Source organism: Amia ocellicauda, chromosome 11 (assembly GCF_036373705.1).
Source record: "Amia ocellicauda isolate fAmiCal2 chromosome 11, fAmiCal2.hap1, whole genome shotgun sequence".
Lineage (NCBI taxonomy): Eukaryota > Metazoa > Chordata > Actinopteri > Amiiformes > Amiidae > Amia > Amia ocellicauda.
Genome location: NC_089860.1, coordinates 976,521 through 989,835, shown reverse-complemented (window position 1 = coordinate 989,835; position 13,315 = coordinate 976,521). Strand labels below are relative to the sequence as shown.

Genomic DNA, 13,315 nt, shown 5'->3' with positions numbered 1-13,315 from the left:
TGATGTTGTCAAAGTGGGTCTTTGAGACTGGTACGTAGTGTGGCTTGTCATAAGTAATTGTGACCATGTCATTGCTTTTACCTTTAATAAGTACATTTCTCAAAAGGGGGACATAACTATCCCCGACCCTCTGGTGGGTTATGATATCCGTATACACATAAAGAGTGTAAAAGCCGCCCCACCACTTCTGAGAACCTGCTCTCTGTGTCAGAATAGAACCCTAATATACGCCCCAGTTGGCCGCTGGTTTGAATGCTAATACCTGGTTTTGACACCTTGTACACTCTGTTTTTAATAGGGTTGTAATATAGCTTGATGTTGGGGGTGCCTTCTGAGAACTGTTTATGAATCTCATCTAATATTTTATCCACATTGTCATAATAACCTCCTTGTATCGTGAATGTCCATTGATTTTAACATCATCAAAAATGGCGAAGGTGGCATCCTTATCTTGTAAAACAGCCCAAGTGTAAGGATACTGTATTTCCGCCAACCCCACTTCCCACGACCCCCTTAGATCTATAGATTTTCCAAATTGTACCGTGTAACTGGATATTTCATTTTTAGAGTATATATCGAGAGAGGCGTTACTGGGTAGAGTCACGTAGAAGCCTCCTGATTCCATCTTGAGTATCGAAAGTAATGCCCCCAACACACCCGCAGGCATGTTGTTATAAGGATTGAATATCGCAAACCTGTTGTTCCGGGACCCAACTATTGAACTTTTCAGGCCATCCAAGCCATTTCACCAACACATATTTTTTCCGGTTCTGGGTTTTTTCAGCTAATATCTTTTCAACTCTGTATACACTGTCTTTACCCACAATAATTTTTTGTAACTCGGCTTCGTAAAACGTTCCTTCTATATCCTCCCCGTCATAGTCTTTTAACCGGTACACGGGGGGGTCTCTAGCCAACTGTTCGGTAACTGTAAAATATTCGTCAGAAAATGTTTGTTCATAACCTTTGGCAAAAGTACTCCTTAGCTTTGAAACGCGAACCACATCACCGATGTTGAACTTATAAGTAGTTTTTCCCTTCTTAATAAATGGTCCGTATAATTCTATATAGACCTTAAAAGAATTACTTTGATCAACATCTATAGGCTTCATTTTAATACTGGTGTGATACCCTTGGTTGTAAGCATCGATAAAATCCTGAACTTTATCAAAATACTTGAACGTGTTGACCGCTGTAAAATATCTCCAGATTTTGGTCTTTATGGTGCGGTTAAACCTCTCCACTACCGATGCCTTAAGCTCATTACCGGTGGTGAAATGATATATTTTGTGTCTCTTCAGTAGATTCTGAAATTCTCTGTTGAGAAACTCTTTTCCTTTATCAGTCTGCAGTTTTTTAGGACATCGACCCTGGGACAATATATCCTCAAAGGCCCTTGTCACCGCCCGACCTGTTTTATTATGTAGAATGCGAGCCCAGGCATATTTTGATAACACATCGATACACATCAACATCAATTTGTGACCATTATTATGTTTTGATAAATTTGACATATCGACTAGATCCATTTGCCATTGTGAGTCTATGTCAGTTGCATATACGCGGTTTCTTTTAAAGTTAATCCTGAGAGGTTTATGTAAGGTATAGGCGTCTTGTTCCCGTAACCATTCTGAAACAACCACATCATTAACCTTCACTCCGGCCTCAGCGAATCCTCTTTGAAAACCCTTCTTACCCGCCAAACCCCCAATCTTGGCTGGGTTGTAGTATAGTTCCTGCATTTGGGGAGCTTGCCGAGTCATTCTGTCAAATAACCACACAGACCCACACTATGCGCAAAGTTTTTATACAAGGTTTTTTATTCAACTTCAGGAGAGCAGATACCCCTTTTTACACATTTGAGAAAAGTATAACATACACAACAATTTTTTCTACGGTCCAGACAAAAAGAAATCAGATGATTGGTTACTTGATCTATATCAACAAATATACCTGTTTCTTTATCTTGTAGGCACACACCTCAGTTACATATGTAAATAAAACAACAATATGACCTATTTTAAAAGTAAACAGAGGTGTATTAAACATGCTCAGTAAAAGGTCATACAGATGTTGATGAAATGGCCTAATATCATTCTTGGCCCCCTTGAGCGCTTCATCCCAGTGTTCGTACCCTCCGGTCTTTGTTACAGCAGCCATGAACTTTTCCAGGTTTGAAAGTTGATCCTCATCGATGGTTAAATCTGTAGAGAAAAGGCTCGCGTTGGCTACTTTTCTGTCAAGCACATGGTGTAATAGCGCTCTCAGGTTAGCTGCATGGTTAGCTGTTGATGACAGAACCAGTTGCAGAAGCAGTCCAGAACATTCCCCATGTTTAAAGTCCCTTAGTTCAGGTCAGAGTCTGAATCAGTGGCGTAGATGTCGAATTCTTCGTCGCTGCCCCAGCTTTAACTTCTTTACGGAAGAAATAAGCTTTTAGCTTGCCAGCGGTTTTTCTACTCGGCTCATCCAGGTCATTGAGCAGCTGCCCAAGTTTCTCTATTATAAACGGCTCCTTTTTCAGCTCCAGCAAAATCTCATCTATGATTTTCTGGACTTGTCCCGCAGTGACATGTATGTGGGAGTAAGACAGCGCCTTGATTAGTGCCGGTTTCAGCCACGGTTTGTTGAGTCTTCTGTAAAACACGTTGAAATAGAACAGGAAATAGTAACGGTCTGGTTCAAACAAACAACTGTGTCTCAACTGACTGGGGTGATTCACTTCACACCCCCGACAGACTTCTTTCAGAGCTCGGTCGATGAGAGCACTCAGAATATACACCAGGGTGCTTTTAACTACTCTGCTTACTTGGTCACATACCCCGGGCATAAATCCTGCGTATTCATCACACCCCCGGGACAGTCCGATGCTCATTGGGTCGCCTGGTGGTTTGTGGGGTGTTTCTACATCCATTGGACTGACCCCCTCCTGAGACGCACAGACGGTAGACAGTTTGGCAAAATCGAGGCCCTCCATGAGCTCCAGAGGCTGGGGATCCCCGAGACTCATTTGGACATCTATCGCACCGCATGTTGTTTCGTCCTGAGGGACCGGGGTCTGAGGTCTTGGAGGGTAACCGCAGTCAGAGGGTTCCGGAGTATATACAAAATCTGGGGAATAGAACCAGGGGTGATCCCGGGTTTGATGAGGCCTGTAGAGCCTGTCGACGTCCGCAGCTTTCGGGTAAGACATTCTCTTTAATTTTAAACCATGAATGAATTGTTGCGCCTTTTATCCTATCTCTTCACTACATCACGACACACCGCCCTCTTAGAAGAGAGTAGCCCCTGAGCCGTCAGACGGCGTCAAACATAATTTCAGTAACCTGTTTTTCTGGATCCTCCACACCCCCTTCAATAGGGTTTGTAATCAGGGTACTGCTAAACAAAACCTTACGATCTGTAGTTAGAGATAGACTCTTCACCACTCTACCATAGTTCTGCAAGCTTTCCCATTCACCACCTTTCAAAACCCTGAGTCGGAGACTCCATTTTGCATTCTCTTGGACCCTCTTGCAAGCCTTCTAGAGTCTTATCCACAAGCCCCAGATCTCTCCAGGCCATCACCTTCAACCAGTCCTCATAAGAGTATTCAATTACCGTCTCAAAAGATTCCAACGTACCCTCCTTCTCTCCCAAAGCAAAAAGCTCCACTCCAACATAGCTGGGATCCCTTTTAAAGCGGTAACCCCGTCGAGCCCCCCAGAACAACACCCAGGAGCGTTCAATCTTTAAATTGGTGAGTACAGGAACCCTTGCCCGGGATTGTTTCTTGCGGGGTTTCATGTTGATGTCGCTGGACATGTTGAAGAAGCGGGATGTTTCTGATGCTGAGAATTAAAGAGGTATTGCCTAAAAGCAGCGCGGGTTCTTAAATAGAGAGGAGAGTTTCGGGGCATTGCCTTCAGAGGGGTGGGGGTATTTATGGGTGGCCTTGTTGTTCAGGGTTTTATGGGTGTACACTTTCTGACGGATATGACGTAGGAATAATTAAGGAAATAACTCTACCTAAAATCACGCCCCCCAATTACGACGTAGGAATATTAATAAGCTTAGGGCATACATCATAACAAAATAGGCCGCGCCCAAAAAACCCTACTATCTACTCTTATGTAGTTGAAGGCGCAGAATAGCTCTGATAGTCTGGTGGTGACGGAAGACCACCAGCCGTTTGAACAAGCCATTCAGCATCACCTTGTTGGGCTAAGTGCAGGCACTGTCAGAGCGCAGGGCGACCTGCCTTTGAAAGAGTTTCCTAAGTGTCCCGAAATCGGTGCACTCAGAGCGTCCGTCCGTCGACAGGTTGAAATTGTAAACGCGGGTGTAGCCACTTTTAATTAAAATCTGATGATGATGATGATGATGATGCTGTTCTTGCTGTTGTTCTTGTTGTTCTTGTTGTCGTCGTGGTCGCTGTCATTATTATTGTTAAAGTAAAGCAGTAGATAGATTTGTTGCTACCGTAAGGTGTAGAAGGCACAATAGCTCTGTGATTGTCTGATGGTGGCACAAGACGAGCAGCAGCTGTTTGAACAAGCCATTGAGCATCACCTTGTTGGGGTAAGTGTAAGTCTTGTCATAGCTCAGGGCGTTCTTCCTTTGAAAGAGTTTCCAAAGTGTCCTGATGTGCCTTTGAGCAATGCAAAATAGGTCAGTGAAAATAGAAACCATTATCTCACAGGCTGGCCCACGGGAAACGCCTGTGCGCGTTTTACCAGCCTGCTTCGATGGAAGCCATTCGAAACGCCAGGACGGGTTGGTTTCCGTAGTGTAGTGGCTATCACGTTCGCCTCACACGCGAAAGGTCCCCGGTTCGAAACCGGGCGGAAACAACCCGCGGTGCACGCGTGCCAGTACCGTGTTACCCGTCCTCATCTCCCTGCCCCAAGGCCGGCCGTCGTTTTCTCTTCCTCGGAGTGGCAAGAAATCCTGACCTTGAGAACAATCGATCGCAGAAGGGTAGCTTTGCGAGGCGCTGGAACTGACACTTTTAAAATCGATACATGTTGTTACTGTTACAATACGACCGTAGCAGGATCGGCGACATTGCTGTTACTCTTATGTAGTTGAAGGCGCAGTATAGCTCTGATAGTCTGGTGGTGACGGAAGACCACCAGCCGTTTGAACAAGCCATTCAGCATCACCTTGTTGGGCTAAGTGCAGGCACTGTCAGAGCGCAGGGCGTCCTGCCTTTGAAAGAGTTTCCGAAGTGTCCTGATGTGCCCTTTAGCAATGCCAAACAGGTCTGTGAAAATGGCATCCTTTCGCGGCACTTCAGACGCCATCTCACAGTCTAGCCGACCTGAAATTCCTGAGCCCGTTTTACCAGCAGGCTTCAACGATAACCGTTTCAAGCAAGACGCCGCGTTGTCAGTTTCCGTAGTGTAGCGGTTATCACGTTCGCCTAACGCGCGAAAGGTCCCCGGTTCGAAACCGGGCGGAAACAGCCTGCTGTGGGCCGGCCCTTTTCGTCCTGCTTGCCCTCGTGGTTCCCCGGAGGCGGTGGGTGGCTTTTCTTCATTGGAGTGCCCGAAATCGGTGCACTCAGAGCGTCCGTCTGTAGACAGGTTGAAATTGTAAACGCTGGTGTAGCCACTTTTAATTAAAATCTGATGATGTTGTTGTTGTTGTTCTTGTTGTTGTTCTTGTTGTCATCGTGGTCGCCGTCATTATTATTGTTAAAGTAAAGCAGTAGTTAGATTTGTTGCTACCGTAAGGTGTAGAAGACAACAGTAGGTATGGCGTGTGGTATCAAAACATTCAGAATACTTTTAACCTATATAATTTATAAGCTTTGTAAAATAAACCCAAATATCTCTTTTGCGGGGATAAAAGCTGTTCTGAGTAGTTTGTGACTTGTTTAATACCAAACAAAGCATCGCTATTAAAAAAAAAAAAAAAATCACTGTAAAAGCGCTAGTTATTTTTGATCTTTATGCTTATTTTCTAGGCTCAGGTTGTTTTTTAGCGCTTATAAAGGCCTGAAATATTCTTAGTGGTTGTTGACTATAGGTCTTGATGCTTAAAAATGTTTTTTTGAGAGACCAAAAGGTTCTAATAAAAGTTTAGAGTAGAGAGGAGAGAGATCGTCTCCATCTTGGTTTCTATTTGAAATTTGATGCAGTGTCATTTTATTGGTTGGTTTTGATATGTTAATTGGTAACAGGGCGGCACAAAGGCCAGACCAGAACAATGCCTTACAAGAAGATCCGGCATGTGGACATCAGTATAAGTATGAAGGTCTGGTCTTCAGCTCGACAGACTCATACTGACCTTTCGATTTAAGACTAAAGATCAACAGTGTCCGGAAACAACATCAGCGACTTCGATTTAAACGAGTTTTTTGGTAAGTCTTCAGATTATTTTCATTGACTCAGAGCGTGTTGTGTGCATGTATTGTAAATAAGGCTATAACATCTGTTTTAAGTTCTGTAAAATTATTTTTCAGCCAGTCAACAGGAGTTAATTCCCAACGCTGAGGAGATCATCTGGAACAACAACGGTAAGATTTTTGTGTTTGCGCTCATGGGTTCTTATGTATGGGTGTGTGTGGTTTTGAAGTGGCTCATTAGAGTTATGAAAACGTTTTAATATATATTAATGCCGGTCTCTTTAATTACACAGAAACTATCGAAAGGCCTGTGATTAATGTCTCCGAGGATCGACCAAGAGAAGTGGTTGTCCCTAGACAGGCTGTCTGCCGACCGGGTAAGAACTAAACCCCTGTTTGTTTGTATAACGTTTCTGTAAGATGTTTGAGTCCAGTTTTGTTAATTTTAAAAAATTATCCTGTCTAACAGTATTAAGAAACGTGGTTCGAGACAACGAAAGGCCTTCCACATCGAGGGCTTGTTTCGTTTTACCTTCGAGAACCGTAACCTTTCAAGAATCTGAAAGGCCGTCAGCCCCGGTATCTGATAGCTGTGAGTATATATCTGCAGCCTGTAAGAGGTTAAAGCTTTTTATAAAGCGGTGTGGTTAAAGGTTAAACATGTCTCTTACCTTCACAGCGGTGCAAAAAGCTAAACCAGCCGAAAAACTTAAGAAACGATTATTCTGTGGAGGTAAGTAAGATCTTTCAAACTTTAATGTTTTTAAAAGGGCTTTGTTTGCCCGTTGAGGGCTAATATTTAAGCGATGGGTGCCCGTTTCCTGTAGGGCGGGGGGTTCTGGGAAAGATCTTTAGAAGTCCGGACAGGTCTAGGCTTGTTTCTGGGGAACGTGTTTAGAAATGACCGATTGCCGTACCGTCTGGTTAGGAAGTAAAGCCGTCCGAAAGGGTTTAGTAAGTTGTTTGGCTTATCTCCCGCTATTATACTTCTGTTTTAAAGTGGTTGTAGGAAAAGACTTGAAGGTGTTCATTGTATTTAATATTTAAACAGATCGTGAAAACGTTTGTGAAACAGGAAGTCCCGGGATCAGGAAGCGTTTACACTTGGAAGGTTCGTTTAAAAATGAAATGATGTTGTGTGTGTGTGTGTTTTATTAACAATATTACAGTTTTTAAAGAAACATTTAAGAAACAGTTTATTTACAGCGGCTTCTCTGTTTTACATTTATTATCAAGTCCTAATAAATATATTGTCTGTAAATAATAAGGCGTTGTAGTGAATGTCTAAGGCTATTTTCAAAGGTCTAAAAAAGCTAAAGGTTTTGAATGTCCTGGACATGTTGTTTTAAATTTGATTTCTGTCGCCATTTAAAGATGTAAATGTAATGTATATTTTTATTCTTCCCAAGACTCTTGGGATATTCATTCTGTGGATGAGCTATTGAGGACAATTACCCCGTCTAAGTGGGATCAAACATCTTCCCCGGTGAGATCACCGAGAGGATCCCCCACGGTGGTCTTGGAGACCCCCCAACATCTACTCAGGCCACAGCCTTCTGGGGGTAATTCAACACCCCAGATTCAGCCCGCCGCATTGTCGGGCGGAACAAATACAGGCATCCAACAACCTCAGGGGTCGCCGTCAGTCAGGGCGGTCACACCACCCAACGACGGCCTGGTTTCAACATCGTCCCCCCAGACCCGTTTCTTGGCTACAGAAACGCGGAACAGTACCCCGTGCTTGGCCAGGGTGTCACCGCAAAGGCCTTCTTGGTCTCCGTCCATGAGTATACGCTCGCTCCCTGCCTCCTTCGACCGAGATTTACCGGAGCGACCATCCTTTGAAGCTGAGCCAGGCCACCAGCCCCCGGAGCTACTTCCTGAAAGTCGGCATGAGTTGCTACATACTTTGTTACAAAATCAAAGACTTGTGTTAGTGGGGCAAAACCTGGTGATAGAGAGCCAAAACACCCTTATTAATACCCTTACTAACGAATTGTACCGTATTTAATGTTTTAATAGACACAAAACGCCTTACTATTGTGGGTTGTTGGAAAAATAAAAAATAAATTAAAAAATTTCCTGACTTGGTAAAAGAACTCACAAACTAAAGGATTATGAACAAGCTAGGGCCCCAAAAAGACCTTCCCGAGAGAACATCCCCGGCCCTGTTGTGAACTCCTCTGATGTCCCAATGAACCTGGAACTATTACAAATGATAAATGATTTAAATAACCCCCAATTACCACCGATAGAATGTGAATTAACAGACTTACCGGTGAACCCCGACCTGTTACAGATGGTCAATGATCTAAATAACCACCTCCCACCGGTAGCGCTTATAGAGGTTCACCCCCTAGTTCACCCCGATTTGTTTGAAATGGTGGAGGCTTTGGAGGAGCTACCCCAACCAAATTCTGCCCCTTTTATAAATGATTTGAGACAATTAGAACACAGGATGGCGGCAGAAGCAGCCATCACTATAGAGGAGGGTCTTGACATTAACCGGTTGGATATCTTTGAAGGACTTTTACAGGCTTTAAATGAGCCTCCTCAAAAAGGGGGTTTTGTAGATGTCAGCAGTGGGGGTGTTCGGAATGTGGAGGGTTCTGAGACTGATAAGGCTGTGGTGGACATGCTCTGTGAGAATGTAGGGGGTGAAGGCTTTGTTCAAAATGATGATGTGTCCAAGAGTACCAGTGATCCCGTGATTATAGATAGACCGGCCTATAACAATTTTGAAATGATTCAGCATTTTACTTTTGCAGAACTTTTAAATTGTGACAATTATGCAGAAATATTTGTCAACATACACGAGGCCTTGCAGAAAATGCTTGAACAGGTTGCTGAAAGGGTCAGACCTCGAGATGTTGTACAGTTAGAACTCAGAGGGGATGCTTTGTTTAGCAACCTATCTGCAATGCTGAGTGGAGATAATTTAGATGTCTGGCTAAAATCGAAGCGTTATTGCAAAGTAACGCAGCCATCTTAGCTGATGAAAGCCTGTCTCTGGTAATGAATGTGGTTCGTAACCCTGAGGGTGGGGCGCTTAGAAGACTGTCGAAATGCTTGAAGAACGACATAATTAGGACCAAGCTCAGGCAATTAGTGGTGAGTTCCAGTGGGGACAATAAGCTCTGTTTTGCTTACAGTTTAATAAAACTACTCACCCCCGACATGCCTGAACCCCAAGCTCTGCAAGAGGCTTTAATGCTTCATCAGAGGGCCGGCTTAAACTCTCAACAGATGGTTGCCTTTTCAGACATTACCAAGTTTGAGGAGTTGTTGTCTTTAAAAATTGTTGTGTGGTACCGTTGTGAGGTAAAGGAAGTATTTGTTAAATTTCAGACACATCCTGAAACCCATACACAGACACTGTTTCTCTTCCTAGGTGATAGACATTAATTTGGAATAAAGAGTTTGACGGCTTTTTTGGGTTGTTCGTATGTTTGTCATTGGTGTTATAAGGCCTTCAATGATAAGCTTAAGCACCGCTGTGACGGTTACTGTAACGTCTGTTTCAATCCGCAATGTCATAAGGGTTTGGCCCCTACCATCCGATGTAAAGATTGCTTAAGGATTTGTCTCTCAGCGTTCTGTTTTTCCGAGCATAAGGTACAGAGGGCCGCTGCTGAGGGGGTTAAAAAACTGAGTTATTGTGATCAAACTAAATATTGCCCGCAGTGTTGCCTCCAGTACCGTTTTCATGAGGTTAAACCACACAAATGTCTGGAGCCGAGATGCAGGATCTGTAATGCTGATTTAACCCCGGGGTCCGAACACCAGTGCTTTATTCAGCCGGTTAAAAAGGAGCCGCCGCACAACCGGTATGTCTTTTTTGCTTTTGAATGCCGGCAAGAAAACGGGGTCCACGTTGCTAATTATATACACTGTATTGACATGTTGGATCGTGAGTGGTCAGCTAGCGGTGAGAGTTGTGTCAGGGATTTCTTTACGCGGTATCGCGGTCCAAAATACCTCAATTACACATTTATTGCCCACAATGCTAAGGGTTATGATTCTTACATTTTGATGAAGTATCTGGTGGAAAATGGGGTGACCCCAAAAATAATAGCTCAGGGTAGCAAGATCATGTGTTTCACCGACGAAGCTTTCAACTAACGTTACATAGACTCGTTAAATTTCCTCCCCATGAAATTGAGCGCTTTGCCTAAGGCTCTGGGTTTTGAGGCTCAGAAGAAAGGTTGGTTCTGCCATTTTTTTAATACTAAGGACACTCAAAATTATCGAGGGTCCTACCCGCCCGCCTCTTATTATGGGGTTGATACTATGATGTCTCATGAGAGGGAGGAATTCTTTAAATGGTACAATACGGTTAAGTGAGGTGTTTTTGATTTCCGAGAAGAGATGGCCGCTTATTGTTAAAATGATGTGGTGATCCTTAAAGAAGCCTGTGTGCGTTTCTGCGCCGAGGTTATCAACACATCGGGTCTCGACCCATTGCAAAGTGTGACCATAGTGTCTCTCTGCATGAAAATGTATCGGTCCAATTTCTTGCAGAAAAACACTATAGCGGTCACCACTTCTGACAACTATCGTGCTAGACAAAAGAACTTTTCGACTGTCTCCACACAGTGGCTGGAATACCTGAGTGCCCGGGATAACATATTCATCAGACATGCTTTAAATCAAGGGGAAGTCAAAATGGGGCCTTACTACTTAGATGGTTTTAGCGACGTGTTCGGGCGGCGTACCGCTTATGAGTTTGCTGGTTGTATTTACCATGGCTGTCCTCAGTGCTTCGACCCAAACACCTTTAACCCCGAAACACAAAAACTCTGCGGTGATATCTACTATGATTTCCAGGAACGAATTGAAACTTTAAAAAACACCTATGGTTTGAACGTGCTGGTGATTTGGGAACACGAGTGGACGACCCTGAAGCAACAGGATGCGGGGGTACAACGGTTTATGGAAACCTTGGACTTTCCTGAACGTCTAGAGCCCCGGGATGCGTTATTTGGGGGTCGTACCAATGCCCTCTGTTTACATTATGAGGTAAAGGAGGGTGAGAGAGTAGATTACTATGATTTCACCAGTCTGTACCCTTATGTCAACAAGACCAAAATGTACCCGGTGGGGCGTCCAACCATTGTTTATCGTGACTTTCTCGAAATCGGACATTACTTTGGATTGATCAAAGTCACCATGTACCCTCCTCGCGAGCTGTTCTTACCCGTGTTGCCTTACAGGTGTTCGGGAAAATTGATGTTCCCTCTGTGTAGAACGTGTGTGGAAACTGAAAATCAAACTACCTCTTGTCTGCACAGTGATGAAGATGACGGGTGTCTGGTGTAGCATTGAGCTTGACAAGGCGGTGGAGAAAGGTTACAGAGTCGGTAAGGTGTTTGAGGTTTGGCATTTTTCTGAAAAATCTGATACTCTTTTTGCTGATTACATTATGACCCATCTGAAAGGGAAACAGGAGGCATCGGGCTATCCCTCATGGTGTGTTGACTCCGCGGCCAAAGAGCGATACATTCAGCAATATTTTGAAAAGGAAGGGATCCGTCTAGAGCCGGGGAACATAACTGTAAACCCCGCCAAGAGACAAATGTCCAAACTGATTTTAAACAGTCTGTGGGGTAAGTTTGGGGAAAGAAATTACCGTCTAAACACAACCTTGATTAAAACCCCTGAACAGTTTATAGAATTTATGTTTTCCAAACAACATGCAGTATCACACTTTCAATTCTTAAATGACCACGTGGCACAGGTCCAGTGGAGGGCCCCTAAAGATTTCCCCACCAAACAGGGGAACGTTAATGTTTTCATAGCGGTTTTTACCACGGCTTACGCCCGGCTTGAACTGTACAACTTAATGGATCAGTTGCAGGAACGCACGCTCTATCATGATACTGACTCTGTAATCTTTGTCACCAGGCCAGGGGATTGGGTCCCTCCCCTCGGGGACTACCTTGGGGAGTTAACGAGCGAACTAGATCCTCAGGAGTTTGTTTCAGGGGGTCCTAAGACTTTTGCCTACAGAACGGCTGCGGGTAAGACCTGTATGAAAGTTAAGGGTTTCACTCTGAACCATTGTAACAACAAGCTCATTAACATCAAGTCTCTGACGACCCTGGTAGAAAGTTTTGTAACAAGAAAGACGCGCCTCCTCGTGAGATTATTACAGCCGGAAATCAGATCTATCGAAATAAAAAGGGGTACACGTTGGAAAATAGATCACTAAACAAACGGTTCAGGGTGGTGTACAATAAAAGAGTGTTGAAGACTGATTATACCACTCTGCCTTATGGATATTAGCGGTGGTTTTGATAACAGACTTCAACACCCTTTCTCCTGTATTATAGCCTGTCCCTCCAATTCGGGGAAGAGCTATCTTATAAAGAACATCATAGAAGATGTGGACACAACCGTGTCCCAAGCTCTTGACAACATAGTGTGGTGTTACTCTTGCTGGCAACCTCTCTACGATGATTTGGCTTCGAAAAAAAATAATCTGAAATTTGTGCAAGGTCTCCCCGCCTCGTTGTGTGACGATGACTTGTTCCCGCCCGGTCAAACTAATCTAGTGATCCTTGATGACCTGATGGAGCAGGCCGGTGACAACAGTGAAGTGGAAAAAGCTTTCACAAAGTACACTCATCATAGGAATTTAAGTATTATTTATTTAGTTCAAAATCTATTTTTTCAAGGTAAAAAAAGCCGCACTATTAATTTAAATGCCAATTATATAATTATTTTTAAAAACCCCAGAGATAAACTACAGGTCACCGTCTTGGCTCGTCAAATGTACCCTAACCAGACCAAGTTCTTTTTGGAGGCATTTGAGGATGCCACCAAAAAACCCTATGGGGACTTGATTGCGGACTTAAAAGCACAAACCCCAGAAGACTTTCGCCTCAGAACAGGTTTGTGCCCGCCCGATTGGCCGGCAGTGTATGTGCTAAAGTAAAGGAAATACATAAGAATGTCTGTTCGGATTAAAAGAAATCTGCCACT

At 43.8% G+C, this 13,315-nt stretch overlaps 2 non-coding genes across 2 annotated transcripts; both read left to right on the top strand.

Moving 5' to 3' along the window:
- The first annotated feature begins 4,759 nt into the window (after positions 1-4,759).
- On the top strand, positions 4,760-4,832 carry trnav-cac (transfer RNA valine (anticodon CAC)). Its single transcript has one exon. It is a non-coding gene; the product is annotated as a tRNA-Val (tRNA).
- A 541-nt stretch (positions 4,833-5,373) lies between these two features.
- trnav-aac (transfer RNA valine (anticodon AAC)) lies at positions 5,374-5,446 on the top strand. Its single transcript has one exon. It is a non-coding gene; the product is annotated as a tRNA-Val (tRNA).
- Positions 5,447-13,315: the final 7,869 nt, after the last annotated feature.